Source organism: Ranitomeya variabilis, unplaced genomic scaffold (assembly GCF_051348905.1).
Source record: "Ranitomeya variabilis isolate aRanVar5 unplaced genomic scaffold, aRanVar5.hap1 Scaffold_97, whole genome shotgun sequence".
NCBI lineage: Eukaryota > Metazoa > Chordata > Amphibia > Anura > Dendrobatidae > Ranitomeya > Ranitomeya variabilis.
The window spans coordinates 235,611-250,781 of record NW_027508207.1 but is presented as its reverse complement, the minus strand read 5'-3'; the positions used below and the strand labels follow the sequence as shown (position 1 = coordinate 250,781).

General features: G+C 50.0%; 1 pseudogene across 1 annotated transcript in view; it reads right to left on the bottom strand.

Moving 5' to 3' along the window:
* Positions 1 to 15,171, bottom strand: part of LOC143792897 (piwi-like protein 1) — a 107,111-nt pseudogene that overhangs the window by 26,735 nt on the left and 65,205 nt on the right. Inside the window, exons 10-15 of the transcript XR_013219991.1 lie at positions 13,680 to 13,800; positions 12,689 to 12,806; positions 11,887 to 12,001; positions 10,968 to 11,155; positions 10,813 to 10,885; positions 10,532 to 10,732 (exon numbers count right to left, since the gene is read on the bottom strand). The product of XR_013219991.1 is annotated as a piwi-like protein 1 (transcript). The remainder of the gene's footprint in view (positions 1 to 10,531; positions 10,733 to 10,812; positions 10,886 to 10,967; positions 11,156 to 11,886; positions 12,002 to 12,688; positions 12,807 to 13,679; positions 13,801 to 15,171) is intronic.

The window sequence follows — 15,171 nt, the reverse complement described above, 5'->3', positions numbered from 1 at the left end:
GGACGCAGCTGTTCCTTATCAGTGGCCCACACAACAGACTCCAGCTCCTGCCCTCCTCCCCTACACAAATTCAGTTCCCTACTCCAATATCCCTTTTAACCCTATGTCTGGGAAGCTCACTCCCCAGCCCTGCCGTGCCAATTCTCGCTTGAAGTGCTGGCGCTGAGGCCGGCCTGGTCACTTTCAGAGAGATTGTCATACCCATGCTGACAGTTGCTACCTTCAGGTTCCCCCTTCCACCCGTAACCTGAATACTGGGAACTCTGGGGGATACTCTGGTTTCAGATAGCCTCAAAATCCTGATAATCGCCCATACTGAAGAGATGGCAGACCCAATAAACATACTATTACAAAACCCATCCCTGTGGGACCTTTCCCTGAGGTCACGGCCCAGTTCATAATCTCTCCCACATGTCTGGTAAATTTACTGGGGGCAGATTTATTATCACAGTTCCGCTCCAGAATACAATTCCAAGATGATGGTCAGATGGTTCTTACGTTACATAACCCTTAAGCAGATGAACACAATGAGATCTGTATCCTACATGCCCTTCCCATGGTAATGATGGCCCTGATAGGCCCAGATCACCCCCAATAATGTCTGTAGAACCAGTAAAAGGGTTTCTCAAACCTGGTGCCCCTTTTCTGAAAGTCCATCAATACCCTTTGAAACATGATCAGGAGCGGGGCCTCAAGGGCCAAATACAAACGTTACTCGATAATGGTGCCCTGGTACCTTGTGTTTCCCCATGTAACACTCCCTTGTTTCCCGTTAAGAAAAAGACCCCACCCGGCCAACCCCCTGTGTACCGGCTGGTACAAGATCTACGGGCAGTTAATGCAGCTACTGTTCTGTAAACACCTGTGGTGCCTAATCCATATTCTTGTGTCCCAGATACCTCAGAATGCTGCTTGGTTCAGTCATCGACCTTGCCAATGCCTTCTTCAGCATTCCATTACACCCAGATTGCCAGTTTGTTTGCATTCACTTATCAGGGACGACAATTGACGTGGACAGTTATGCCACATGGGGCCCAAAACAGTCCCAATCAGTTTGCAAAAAATATGGGCGAGTGTCTTTTTCCCTGGCAGTTAGATCATCGCTATGTCACGCTGCTCCAGTATGTGGATGAGGTTTTGTTGTGTGCACGAACAGAGCAGGAAGCCATTGCTGCCACTGTTCCCCTCCTCAAGTATCTGGCAGATCTGAACTGTCGGGTTTCGGCCTCGAAACTTCAGTTCTGCCTTGGTCAATTGATATTTTTGGGTAACTGTCTCCTTCAGGGTGTCAAGACACCTCACAAAAGAAAGAAAAATAGCCGTCAGCTCCCTTCCTTTTCCAAAAGATGAGACTGAACTCCAGCATTTTCTTGGACTATGTACTTATTGTAGTCAGTGGATACCGGACGCATCCCGCATAATGCAACCCCTCTACAATGCCCTGAAAGACGGTATATGAACTATAAGGAAAGATCAACGGTTTGTATGGAAAGCCTTTATCGTGCCTTCTCTGAATTAAAGCGGCTTATTGCTTCCGCCCCTGCCTTGGGCATCCTGGACTATACTCGACCGTTCCATTTGTATGTGCCTGAGAATGAAGGACACGCAGCAGGGGTACTCACACAGTCGCATGGCAATAGACAACGGCCTGTGGGCTATTATTCAGCCCGCCTCGACCCCGTGGCCCGGGCATCACCAAGTTGCATAAGGGCAGTTCACGCCACTCACTCGTTGCTTGACAAGACTGCAGACATAATTCTTGGACATGAGACGCACATTTTTGCCCCACATGATATTGCGGCAATACTGACACTCCAACAGCCAAAACATTTGACTGTACGACGACACTTGCGGCTGCAGTGTTCACTCCTTTTGCCTGACTAAATTCAACCCCGCTACTTTACTGCCTGTCCCCAAGAAGGATGGCAGTGATGAGTATTACCTCCAACATGACTGTTCCCAACTCCTGACTGAAGAGATAGCTTCCAAAATCCACTTCCAAATCCTGATCTGGTGTTATACACGGATGGTTCAAGATATGCTGATGAGTTTGGCAGATTCCACAACGGATACGCTGTTACTACGGAAGATACTGTAGCGCACGGAGCTGCACTCCCTCCCTCACAGTCAGCACAAGAAGCAGAACTTCAGGCTCTGTCTACTGCATGTGTTCTGGCCAAAGACAGGAGGGCTAATATATACACGGACTCACAGTATACATTTGGTATTGCTCATGATTTCGGAGCTCTATGGGCCAATCGAGGGTTTATTACTACCGCCGGGACTCCAGTGAAGAATTCTGAAACTGTTAAAACCCTCATGGACTCATTCAAATTACCTACCCAGGTGGCCATTATCAAAGTTAAGGCGCACGGTCCTAGGAACAGTCCACAGACTGTCGGCAACGCCTTTGCGGATATGCAAGCAAAAGCTGCTGCTCTCCTACCCGTTGAACCGACCATACCAACTATGGTGACCACACGCTCAGCGTAAACAGTTACAAGAAACACTGACTCTACAGGAACCTGATGATCCATGACAGATGGAGGTTTTCTGTCGGACCCCACAAGACCGCTTAATGATGATGCAGAGAATGTCCCCATAGGAAGAAGTGAAGCAGTGGAAGGCTGATGGAGCATGTACGGACAATGGTCTCTGGAAAAACAGGATTTTTGGTTGCTTACCGTAAAATCTGTTTCTCGGAGCCTCCATTGAGGTGACACAGGAACCATGGGTGTATGCTGCTGCCACTATGCACAAAAAAAAGTTAGCTCCTCCTCTGCAGTGTACACCCCACCGACTGGCATACACTTCAGTTAGTGAGAAAGCAGTAGGAGATAAATAACAAGGTTGAAAACCATAACCACAAACATGAGAACTGAAAAAGTGAGAACAGTCATAGACCATAGAACAAGAGAAGCTGAATAACATGGGAGGGTGCTGTGTCCCCCAATGGAAGCTCCAAGAAACAGATTTTACGGTAAGCAACCAAAAATCCTGTTTTCTCTATAGCCTCTCATTGGGGGACACAGGAACCATGGGACGTCCAAAAGCAGCCCCTGGGGTGGGAAAAACAGACTTCCATCAGGTCAGAGGACTCGCCACTGCCGCCTGCAAAATCCTTATGCCTAGGCTGGAAAACCCTCAGAACGTCCAGTACCAGATTTAAATCCCATGAATCCACAGGGGCCCTGTACGGAGGGACAGCATGGGCCACTCCTTGAAGGAAGGTCTTAACCTGTGGCCGAGAAGATAAAGTTTTCTGACAAAGGATGGAGAGCGCAGAAACCTGGCCCTTCAGGGAACTAAGAGCAAGGCCCGAATCCAATCCTGCCTGAAGGAAGGCCAAAACGGAGGGCAGGGAAAAGGACATAGGTGAAACGGAGTTGGACTCGCACCAACGGAAATAAGCCTTCCAGGTACGGTAGTAAATCCTGGAAGAAGAAGGCTTTCTAGCCTGGATCATGGTGTGAATCACTCGGTCCGAGAGGCCGGACGCTCTTAGAACTGAGAGACCGAGAATTCGGGTGCCAGATCGGACCTGTCTGGAAGGCGCCAAGGGGCGTCCGCGAGAAGATTGATGATGTCCGCGAACCAAGTTCTCCTGGGCCAATCCGGGGCGATCAGAATGCACGGCACCCCTTCCGCTTTGATCTTTTTCAACAGCTTGGGAAGGGCAGGGGTGGGAACAGATAGGGCAGCACGAACTGCGACCAAGGAATGGCCAGAGCTTCGAAGCCCACCGCGAGGGGGTCGCGAGACCTGGAGACGAACCGAGGAAGCTTCTTGTTCATTCAGGACGCAGTGAGGTACACGTCCGGAGTCCCCCATCAAAGACAAATCTGATGGAAAACCTCCGGATGCAAGGACCGTTCCCCTGCCGCGAGACAGGAAGTCGGCAGCCCAACTGTCCACACCGGGGATATGCACCGTGGATATCACCGGAACCGTTGCCTCTGCCAGAGGAGGATCTTGGATACCTCGGCCAAGGCCAAGGAGCTCCGAGTCCCCCCGATGGTTGACATATGCCACCGCCGTGGCATTGTCCGTCTGGATTCGGATTGGTAGACCACTGAGCATCCTTTCCCAGTGACGAAGGGACAGAAAGATGGCCCGAATCTCGAGGACATTGATGGGCAGAGTTGACTCCTGCGCCGACCAACGACCCTGAACAGTCAGGTGGTGAAACACAGCACCCCAGCCGAGCAGGCTGGCGTCCGTTGTCACCACTTGCCAGTGAACTGGAAGGAAGGACCTGCCCTGGGACATGAGAGGTGATGTCAGCCACCAGTCGAGAGACCGTTTGACCCAGGGAGAGAGTCGGATCGGACGATCCAGGGAGAAGACAGACCTGTCCCACTGATACAGAATGGCTTGCTGAAAGGGTTGCGAATGAAATTGGGCAAAGGGAATCACTTCCAATGTTGCCACCATCCTCCCCAGAACCTTCAAGTCCGATTGGAAGGAGGGAGGCCGAGGACCCTGGAGCAAGCGTATGTCCCGACGAAGGATGGATCTCTTGTCTTCGGGAAGACAGACTTTGGTCTGACAAGTGTCGAAGAGCATGCCCAGAAAGATGATGCGCTGAGAAGGAATAAGGCAGGACTTCTTCCGGTTGACCAGCCACCCGAAACGGGCTAGGGTGTCGAGAACGATGGACAGGCTTTCGTGAGCCTGAGAGAAGGACGGAGACTTGATGAGGATGTCGTCGAGGTATGGAAACAGAACCAGGCCTCTGACCCTCAAGATGGCCATCAGCGCCGCCATAATCTTCGTGAAAACTCTTGGGGCGGTTGCAAGACCGAACGGTAGGGCGACGAACTGAAAATGTTCCTGGAGCACCGCAAAGCGCAGGAATCGGTGATGTCCCGGGAATAATCGGGACATGGAGGTAGGCGTCCTGAATATCTATGGAACACGGAAATTCCTGAGCCTCCATGAAAGCAATTACCGAACGAAGGGATTCCATCCTGAAGTGCTTCAGACGAACTCTCTTGTTCAGTAATTTGAGATCCAGAATGGGACAAACCTTGCACTCTTTGTTCGGTACCACAAAAAATGTTTGAATAGAAACCTGTGAACCGTTCTTTTTCTGGAACGGGAAAGATTACCCCGGCTTTGAGGAGAGAAGCGATGGCTGCGAAGAAACCCGGAACTAGAGCGGGGTCTCTTGGAGGTCGGGATTCGAAGAAATGATCCCGGGGTCGTGAAACGAACTCTATTCTGTATCCCGAGGATACAACTTCCCTGACCCATGCGTCCTCTACTGATGAGATCCAGACGTCCCTGAAGAAGAGGAGACGACCGCCCAGCCTGGGAGGTGTGCTGGGGTCTTGCCGAGAGTCATGCCGAGGTGGATCTTCCAGTCCTGGACCGGGAGGATCTACCCTGGGAGTAGCGAGGATGCCAGGAAGGAGTGGGCCTAAAGGATACTGTCTTCTTCTCCTGACGTGCCTGTGGCCTCTGTTGCTGCTGGGGAAAGGAGTTTGACGCCGCGAAGCGACGAAAAGGCAGAAAAGACCGAAATTGATGTCTGGGAGGAGGATGATGAGGTTTAGCCTGGGGAAGAAGAGAACTTGTGCCCCGGGTGGCGTCCTTAACGATTTGGTCCAGCTTAGAACCAAAGAGACGTGACCCCTGAAAAGGCAGGCTGGTAAGGGACTTTTTGGAAGACAAATCCGCCTGCCAGGCCTTAAGCCAAACGGTCCGGCGGATGGCAACCGCATTGCTGGATGCCTGAGCCACACAAGACGCGGCATCCAGGGAGGCTGAGACCAGATATTCACCTGCGTGAGAAATCTGGTTGGCAAGTTCCGCCAGCTGTCCGGGCGGCGCCCTCTTCAGAATGCCCCAACGGAGTTGTTTGGTCCATTTGGATATGGATTTTGAAACCCAAGTGGAAGCAAAGGCCGGGCAAAGACTAGCTGAGGCCGCTTCAAAGGCTGACTTCGCGAAAGATTCTATGACCCTATCGTTAGAATCCTTCAGAGATGCTCCGCCAGACAGTGGAAGGACCGTGTTGGTGGACAGTCTGGAAACTGGGGGATCCACCGAAGGAGAAGCAGTCCAATTAGCGGTGAGCTCCGGAGAAAAGGGATATAAAACGCCAAGTCGCTTTCCTCTCTGAAAGCGTCTGGTCGGGTTCTCTCTTTCTCTGGTCATAATCTCCTCGAATTCCGGGTGAGGAGTGAAAAACTTGGAAGGTGGTTTAGCCAGTCTAAACGAAACCGCCTGATCTGCGGGTTCCATAGAGGACTCCTTGATGCCACAGGTTTGATTTATCGCTCCAATGAGATTTTGAACCATATCCCTCATGGTAGCGATTTGGTTCGAATCCAGCTCTGAAACATCCTCCGAACGCCTCGCCTACTCAGGGGAGGAGGACGACTGGGGGGGGGGGGGGGGGAAGTCAACGGCAGAGAAGGACCGTGTGGCGAGATGGAGCAAGAGGACTCAGACCGGCGTTCCTGTCTGGACCTTTTGCGGCTTATAATGGAGGGCTCCGACGGAGGTTCCTGCGACCCGCTGGCTACTGCGGGGGTCTGCAGGGGTAATCGATCCAGCATGGACATCAGAGTTTGGGACACCCGAGTTAGATCCGCTAACGATTGTGACAGAGAGGAGGCCCAGCTAGGGGTGGGGGTATCACTCAAGCGGAGCAGCCGGGGGATCCTGGGCGGTGGGAACAATCGGGTTGCTGCAGGTCTGAGAGTGGGGAGGACTGACCTGAGGGAAGTTTGCAGTTACAGGACGAACATGCAAAGTATCTGACTAAGGCAGAAGAAGCGGAGGAAGAGGTAGGAGGACGAGAGCGGCCTCCCTCAGAGGTAGACATTTTGAAAGGTCCCTGAAGAAAATGCCAGAGGGTTAGGGGACAGGGGGGCAGAGGGGAGTGTCAGTCTGCAGTGCAGAGCTACTCACGGCAGACGAAAAAACGGATTACAGGTGGAGGAAGCTGCCCGGCTTGCGGGTGCACCTCCGGAGAAACGTTGAGCTCCTGCTGCAATCTGAACCGCAGATGGTGACCGCTGAAAGGGCGCAGGAATGTGCGCTCTGGAAGGGACATAGCGCGATGTGTGGCACCAAGCAGTGGCGTAGAGGGGGGGCGGAGACAGCCGTGCACCCAGGAGCACCAAGATGGCGCCGGTGGGCGGAGAGCGCAGGACAGATTGTAGGGCGGGACAAAGCCCGCCCGATGAAGGCGGAAGTGGTCAGAGCGCGCCACTGGAAGTAGGCCCGGGCAGAAGCCGGGGCCTAAATTAGAGGCTGGTGACCGCCGGAAGAAAGAGCCGCGGCGCCGCAGTTAGAAAAGTGGCGTGGCAGCTTGCCAAGGCTGTCACGCTGGAGAGGATAGAGCAGCCGCCGTGAAACCCGCGGCGCCGGAGCAGTGCGCCGCAGGGAGAAGCGGCGCAGCAGCCTGTCAGGGCTGTCGCGCTGGAGAAGGTAGTGTGGTCCCATAAATACCGCGGCACCGGAGCAGTGCGCAACAGGAAGAAGCGGCACGACAGCCTGTCAGGGCTGTCCCACTGGAGAAGGTGGAGTGGCCGCCGTAGGAAGCGGCGCGGCAGCCTGTAAAGGCCCCGCGCTGGAATAGAAGGCAGAGAGGCCGCAGCTGCCGCATGGGAAGAAAGAAATGTGGCTGCCTGCAATTCCGGGTCGTGCTGCTGCAATCTGGGTGCAAGCGACGACCAGGTATGCTGGGAGCCCTAGAAACCCCCCCCCGCCTTGAAAGATCTGGGATGGGGAAATACTCACCTCAAACATCCCACGCCAATACTAACCTGAAGAGGAATGAGACGTCCAGGGAGCTGATGGACGTCCTCGTCTCCGCAACCGACAGGCTCTGGTGAGCGAGTGGGTGGGGGACGGAGGCAGGACCGGTCTTCTGAGCACGCTTGTGTGCTAGGATCATGGTCCTGCTGAGGGATCTAGGGATCTATGAGGATACGGGGTGGCAGTACACGCCGTACTCATAGTCCGTATTGTGGGACTACAGGTGTGACTGTTCACCCTGTATCCCTCCGGAAAACCTGAAAGAAAACGACGCACATGGAGGTAGATAAGGGTCTAATGAAAGACCCGTGTCCACCTCCTACTGACACTAAGCTAAACTGAAGTGTATAATGCCAGTCGGTGGGGTGTACACTGCAGAGGAGGAGCTAACGTTTTTTGTGCATAGTGTCAGCCTCCTAGTGGCAGCAGCATACACCCACGGTTCCTGTGTCCCCCAATGAGAGGCTATAGAGAAAAGGACCAACTTGTGTGTCTCCCTAAGCGGAGGTACCCTGCTATTGCCACGTGGGCACATGGACCCACACCAGACCTGGTACAAAAATTCTACTGGGCTCCAGGTATTTCCTGACAGCACTCAACCGTGCATGTAATATCTGTCAGACCTGCAATCCCGGTCAACTTCAACGTGTACCCCCGAAGCATCTTGCTAAGCCCGACTATCTTTTCCAAAGGCTCCAGGTGAACCACATCACGTAGCCCAAGTCTGGAAGGTATGAATATTGTCTGGTGGTTGTCGACATGTTCTCCAGTTGGCCGGAAGCATTCCCCGTTACCAACATGACTGCAAAAACTACAGCAAAGAAACTGGTGATAGAAGTCATATGCAGATATGGTGTTCCAGAACTCGTTGAAAGTGACCAAGGCCCGGCCTTTTCTTCTCATGTGTATCAGGAGGTTCTGACAATGCTTGGATCCACTGTAGCCCTCCATACTCCGTACCATCCACAATCCAGTGGGAAAGTTGAGAGGCTGAATGGCACACTGAAGGGACAATTGACCAAAATGATGCAGGAGACGGCTCCATGGCCAGAGCTCCTACCCATTGTACTGTACCACATTCGTACTACCCCTAAGGCAAAACATGGCCTGTCCCCATATGAGATATTGTTTGGTGCTAGGTCCCCAGTTGCAAATTTCCGGCCTCAGTAGTTATCAGAAGAAACTGACCGTGCTGTTCAATATGTTATTCAGCTTAGTAAAACCCTTGCTAACACCGATGCTCTAGTTTCTTCTTCCCTTCCAGATTCAGCAGAAACCGATATTTGTTACAACTTGAAGCCTGGTGATTTTGTGGTCGTGAAAAGGCATGTCAGAAAACACGGACGGGAACCCTTGTATGACGGTCCTTATCAAGTCCTCCTCATTACTCCTATGTCAGTAAAGCTGGAAGGGAGACCGACGTGGATTCACGCATCGCACTGCAAGCTGGTTAAACAGACTAGTGGCAGATAATGGGGCATAATACTTAATACTACTGTTGCTGTCCAAAACCAACTCATCATAGTCACTAATCAACATACTGTAGTACTGGATTACTTAACAGCAGCACAGGGTGGTATGTGTCTGGTTATTGGACCCGCTTGCGGTCATCATACAGATCCCAATAGCACTATGAAGTTAACGTTAGAAGACATTCAAAGACTCAGAGATCAATATGATAAAGACAATGACCGTAATATGGACAGTTGGTGGGCAGACACCTTCTCCTTTCTTAATCCAGCCAATTGGTTTAAGGGACTTGGGGGCTGGATAGCTGGAATCTTGCAAAGTTTGTTACACATCGCTGCCTTTATCCTTGTCATGTATGTAATACTAAAACTTGTTCTTTGGTGTATTTCTGTATGTATTAGGAAATTCTGCACTAGAACAACTAATGATGATACCAAAAGCGTTGCCACCCCTGCTCTTCTCTACAACAATTTCACAAAGTTACCTGATGAAGATGCTGAAGCCAAGCGTATGGCTACCTTCAAAAGACCTCCTCCACCGTCATCAAAAATTGTTATCCGTAAATTGTAGCATACAGGGGGGACGGGTGCGCCGCAACAGCCATGGCTGGTAACATGGCACCAGTCATGTGAAGACCTTACCCATCGAGCTTATAGCTCGGGATATTACCTCTGATGCTACATATTAGTTAACAAAATGTATCTAGGGAGGAATGTGAAGGGTTAAACCAAGATCAAAATTAAAGCAGGCTTTATTTTGTGCTTTTCGACTCCATTTTGCTGTTTTGAGATAAATTCTGTTACTAGGCTAAAGTTCATCGTTGTTATGAGAGCTTGATTGTTCTAGTTTGAACAAGAGCACGAGAGTGAAGGTGTATTGTTCTACGAGACCTTGACGTACAGGCTGTTCCTGCATTCTTATAGGTTAAGAAAACTGTGAGCGTGTTCTTATGTTGATTGGTTGAAGTAGAACTTGCTAAAATTATGAAAAGTGCAACACAATAAACGGGATTAGGGATTTGACGTTGATCCCCCCAAACAGAGACATGTCTCCGTCTTGTTATTCTCAGTTGCTGGCAACGCCCTGTGGATCAATTTGAAAATCACTGAGTCAACCATGAAGGGTCACTCCAGATCCTCCCTCAACAACACCACGGAGAAGAGATCCGTGACAACTGGATTTTACTGTGCATGCATTATTGGTACTGCCACATAGAGGGGTCAAGGTTCCCTGCTCCTCGCCACATGGGGGGAGAGGAGACCATGTATAGGTGTAAGGACACACGTACCGGCATCTCCACTGTCCACAGCTCTCCTCCTAACTTGCAGTTCATCTGTAAGGCGATTTTGGTGCAGACGGAGAGGACAGTCTGGGGTTTGCTCAAGGTCCTGGCGACGACGCACTGGCTGGGGATGGGGAAGTCCACGCACAGGTGCTTCTTGATGGCGTCGTACTTCATCTTATTAATGCTGGACAGGATACAGACGACCTGGAGTGCAGAGACAGATCATAGGGACATTTCGGACATTCTTGCTGGTCACGTCTCCACCCAGTCCAATATCTACCCACCATCTCGGTGTGGTCTGTAATGTTCTGCTGGAAGGCCTGTAAATATCCTCCCACAGTGTCCTCGACTTCAACCCTTTAGAAAAGATAAAAAGAAAACGTATGGTGTAAGACCCACACTGTGCGAGCCCCTCGGCTGAGCCCCCCCCGAGCCTCACAGCACCGCCTGGTTCATCTTGATGCGCATTTGCTGTGTGATCTTGAACAAGTTCTGCAGGAGAGCGTTCGCCGCGTCGTAATTTCTCCGGGTGTAAAAGAGCAGCCAATTATTCAGATCTCGGGGGCTGATCAGGACGGCACCCCTCAACTCTCGCGACCAGTCAGCAAACTGTGGATTATATTCTGCCTGCAAATAATCCGAAATCACAAAATTACACCTCAGTGCAGGATCTCCGGAGGTCGTCACCCAGATTCTCAGCAGCCTGAGTTACACAACAGGTCTGTGCAAAGTAGTGGGCAACCAAGAGTCAACCTGGCTTAGAGACAAGAAAGCTGGTGGGGAAGGCTTGGCCAAGGGCAGTCTGTGTCGGACTCCCAAACAGCCTCTGAAAAAGGTGAAACATGAGTCAAAAGAAGGAAAGAATCCAGGCTGCAGCTCAAGAAGACCCCACAAAGCACTATTGGGTCCTGGAATATTATCCAAACAAAAAAACAAAAAAAAACCTACTCAAAATTTTTTTATACAAACGCCTCCTGAAATGTAACGTGCATTTTATATCACAGCTAATTGGGGAAAAAAAAAAATCAAGTCATCACTCGGATCAATGTAAAACATAAAATAGAAAAGGTGAAAAAGTCTAAAAAAAAAAAAAGTGTTATATTTTCCCTGCAGAATTGTTTCCAGGCCATTGTATAACACTGCGGACACTGTAGAAATTATACCCTTTTTCCTTGTAGTCACGTTCAGTGCAATTTAATTTTTATCCTACAAAACTACATCTCATCCTGCAAAATACAAGCCCTCCTATGGCGATGAAGATGAAAATAATATATAAAAAATATAAATAAATAAATAAGTAAGTAGTGGAGAGGGAATGGGAATGTGTTGTGGTGCGTTCACTCTACCTAAATACTCACAGATCTGTCTCTTTGCAGGATTTTTTCCGGAGGTGCGATTCTCCCTTCGAACTGTAGGAGTTCGGTATCGAAATTCAGCCCCCAGTCACGTAGCTCTTTCTGAACGCTCTCGTCCCTAAAGACAGGAGAAAAATAATCCCCGGACTCATCACTACTGGGTGGGGAAAGGAAGGAGCCCAATGTCTTAAGTGCTGGTGCTCTATTGGCACTGTATCTATCTTTAGAACAGGACCCCACCGTCAGGAATGGAGAAGTGGCCATTACGTCTATTGGATCCAGATGAGACTATCCAGCAGCTTTAGGGACCACAAGAGCTGCCTTTCCCCAGTATATGGCTTTACCATCTCAGAATGTGTTTCGCCGTTTCTTCTTCTGGAGGTGTGGTTCCCCGGAGGAAGCAACGGCGAAACATGTATTGGGTTACGTAAGCATCAAACTGTGGTCACACATCTCTTGTTATGCGGTCTTATTTTTCTCTCATTACGCAAGGTATCCCTCGTGTTTGTAGTCAAGTAGCGAGCAAAGCAATAGAGGAATGTCTCCGATCTACTGCTGTAATCAGGCTGAAGGGTCAACATCTCAGAAATTCCAGCTTATATGAGCTGTTCAGTCATGTGCCAATCATACTGAGAGCTGAGGCCGCTATCAGGAGCCTCCGTACTGAGTCACTCACAGCCTCGATGGGGAACCAATTTTGAAACTACAGCAAACCCAAGACATGGCTTCTAACCAAACTCACCTTGCCCAATAAAAGGCCCAGGTCAGAGGCAGACGGCCCTTACCAGCCACTGTGGCTACTTACTTGTGTATGTAATTCAGGAACTTCCCAACCTGCCGCTCCCTCTGGTCTGGTGGTAAGCGAGTGTGAACGGCCAGGTCTTTCATGACGTTGAAGTCGTTTCTCATTCTGTCGGTCAGACCTGTGTTATAAAGATGAAGTGGCAAGAGATGAGAATACAAGCAGCTGCCTCCTGGTGAGGAGCCATGGGGGGCATTACTGGGACCGGCGCATTTCAGGAGGGGATCCCTAGCGATCTGCAAGATACCAGCCATACAGCGGACAGGGCAGACCAAATCAGGGTTTGTTTTTCTTAAACAGGGTAAAATGTGCGGGGGGGGGGGAATAAGAATTTTTTTTCTTCCTTTTTTAAATATTTAATGTATGTATAAAAACGTCTTCCTTTAATTTTCTACGTTATTTTGAAGTTTATTCGGGGACTTCAACCTCCAATCATTTGTGCTACACCACAGTACTGCAGCATATTGTGATAATTCCACGGCAGGAAGCTACAGGGATCGAGGACGAGCATGCGCACCGTTTAATGCTGCTATCGGAGATTGACAGCGGCATTTAAATGGTTAACAGCAGCAACAGGAACTCAAACAGGACGGCCACGACTGTCAGAGACAGGTGCTGGCTATATGATCTAGCACAGCTCCTCATTCCCCTCCTCATGTGAAGACCCTTCCCAGGACATCCATTTGTGGGAAGGCATTAATATTGCATTTGCGACCGTTCCCACCACCTTCTTGAGCTTTACTTTAGGCTGTTCTCACACCTATGACATTATTGGTCGGTGAACACCCTGCGATATCCAGACCTTATATATGTCTACGGTCAGCTGAGGCCAAGACCGGAGGTCCGCAGCCAGTACGGACAGAGCAGTCAGCACTTGGACCAATGTTGGACACAGATCCAGCCTTATAGCTATTTAGCCACCATTTACAATCACAGAGGTAACTGTGGCGTAGTCAGCAAGCTCTGCTAGTAACCTGCCAGGGACTGCGCTCACCTGTTAGGTTACATAACTCTGGCACCAGTACGATGGCTCCGTTTTCGGCTCCCGGCTTGGGCCTCCGGGGGATGTTCACGATTAGCGGCTGGCTCATGTCCTCCACTTGTTCATTGTATTGCTGAGGGCGATGCAAAATAAACAGCAGGACGACTCAGTTATCAGAGCTTTGTCCAAGTCACCAGCAAATAATAAAAGATCACCCATAAGCAAAATTCTTTTAAAAAAAAGAAGTTTAAAAACTCGCTCTATCGCTTCATTTTCAGCTCCTATTGCAACTGTGCACCCAGCCAGGACAGCACAGCTCCATGCAAGATGTAGTGGGGATATTTGAGCCGAATCGAAGAGAAGATGATTTTGGGTGCTTACCGTAAAATATTTTTCTCTGAGCCTTCTGTGGAGAAACGGGGAGGAGGGGTGGGGATGGGAGGTCAGCAGGTGCCCTGATCCACTAGCCAAAACACATGAATACCCAAGATGGTGCAAATTACAGAGTCTCACCTTTCTGCCGATTCACCGGGATCAAGATTAAAGCAGCTGGGACTTCCAGCTTCCAGGACAGACTACCCCCACCTGTGGCACGCACAGAAAGGAGGTATTGACAAGCTTAGGAAGATGACAGTCCATTGAGGCAGAAGGCCAGTTGACCAGAGGGTCACAACCTGGCTTCTCCGAAAATCTCCATGGAGCCAGGTGACTGGTGGGTCCCATTACTTGCTTTCATAAACGTATCCATGGAGCTCAGGTGACCGGTGGGTCCAAATCCTGACTAACCCAAACGTATCCATGGTTCAGCGATAGTGAATGGAGCAGATCTGCATTCTTTCAGCGGGGGCCGGGGTCCTCTAAGCTGACATCCAGAAGAATGTCAAATCTGTGTCCCTCGTGATGGAGCCATGATGTCCTGGCTGCTGTCCTGTAGAGAGTTTCTGGTTCTTCGGATCTCTTGGCTGTCTGGATGTATATCTGTTTACGAAGATATATCTTATAGAGGCGCTTATGTCCTCTTTATAGTTAACAACTGTCCTTCAAACATCCAGAGGTAAAGGGGAAGAATGGTGACATGGTCAACTCGCATTGTTTAATTATTTCATCTATTTGCACAGTTTTTCCTCCTGTTTTGCAAGTCAACAAGCCAGCTGGCCTGGACAATGTGTAATCAACATTTCAGCAAACATTATTGTTCAATTATTATGCGCCTATAGTTGCCCAGGATAACAGCACAATACGTTACATCAAGTTTCAACTTACAAGTCAGTATTACAGGATAATGTTACCAAAAGTCTGTTTTCTTGACGAACCAGAAAGAAAAATTCAAAAGTCAACATGTAGATAACAGTCAGTGACTCCTGGCTAACTGAAAATAGGGATTTTTGTGTACTCACCGTAAAATCCTTTTCTCCGAGCCAATCATTGGGGTACACAGACCATGGGTGTTATGCTGCTGCCACTAGGAGGACACCAAGTTGAAACAAAAAGTTAGCTCCTCCTC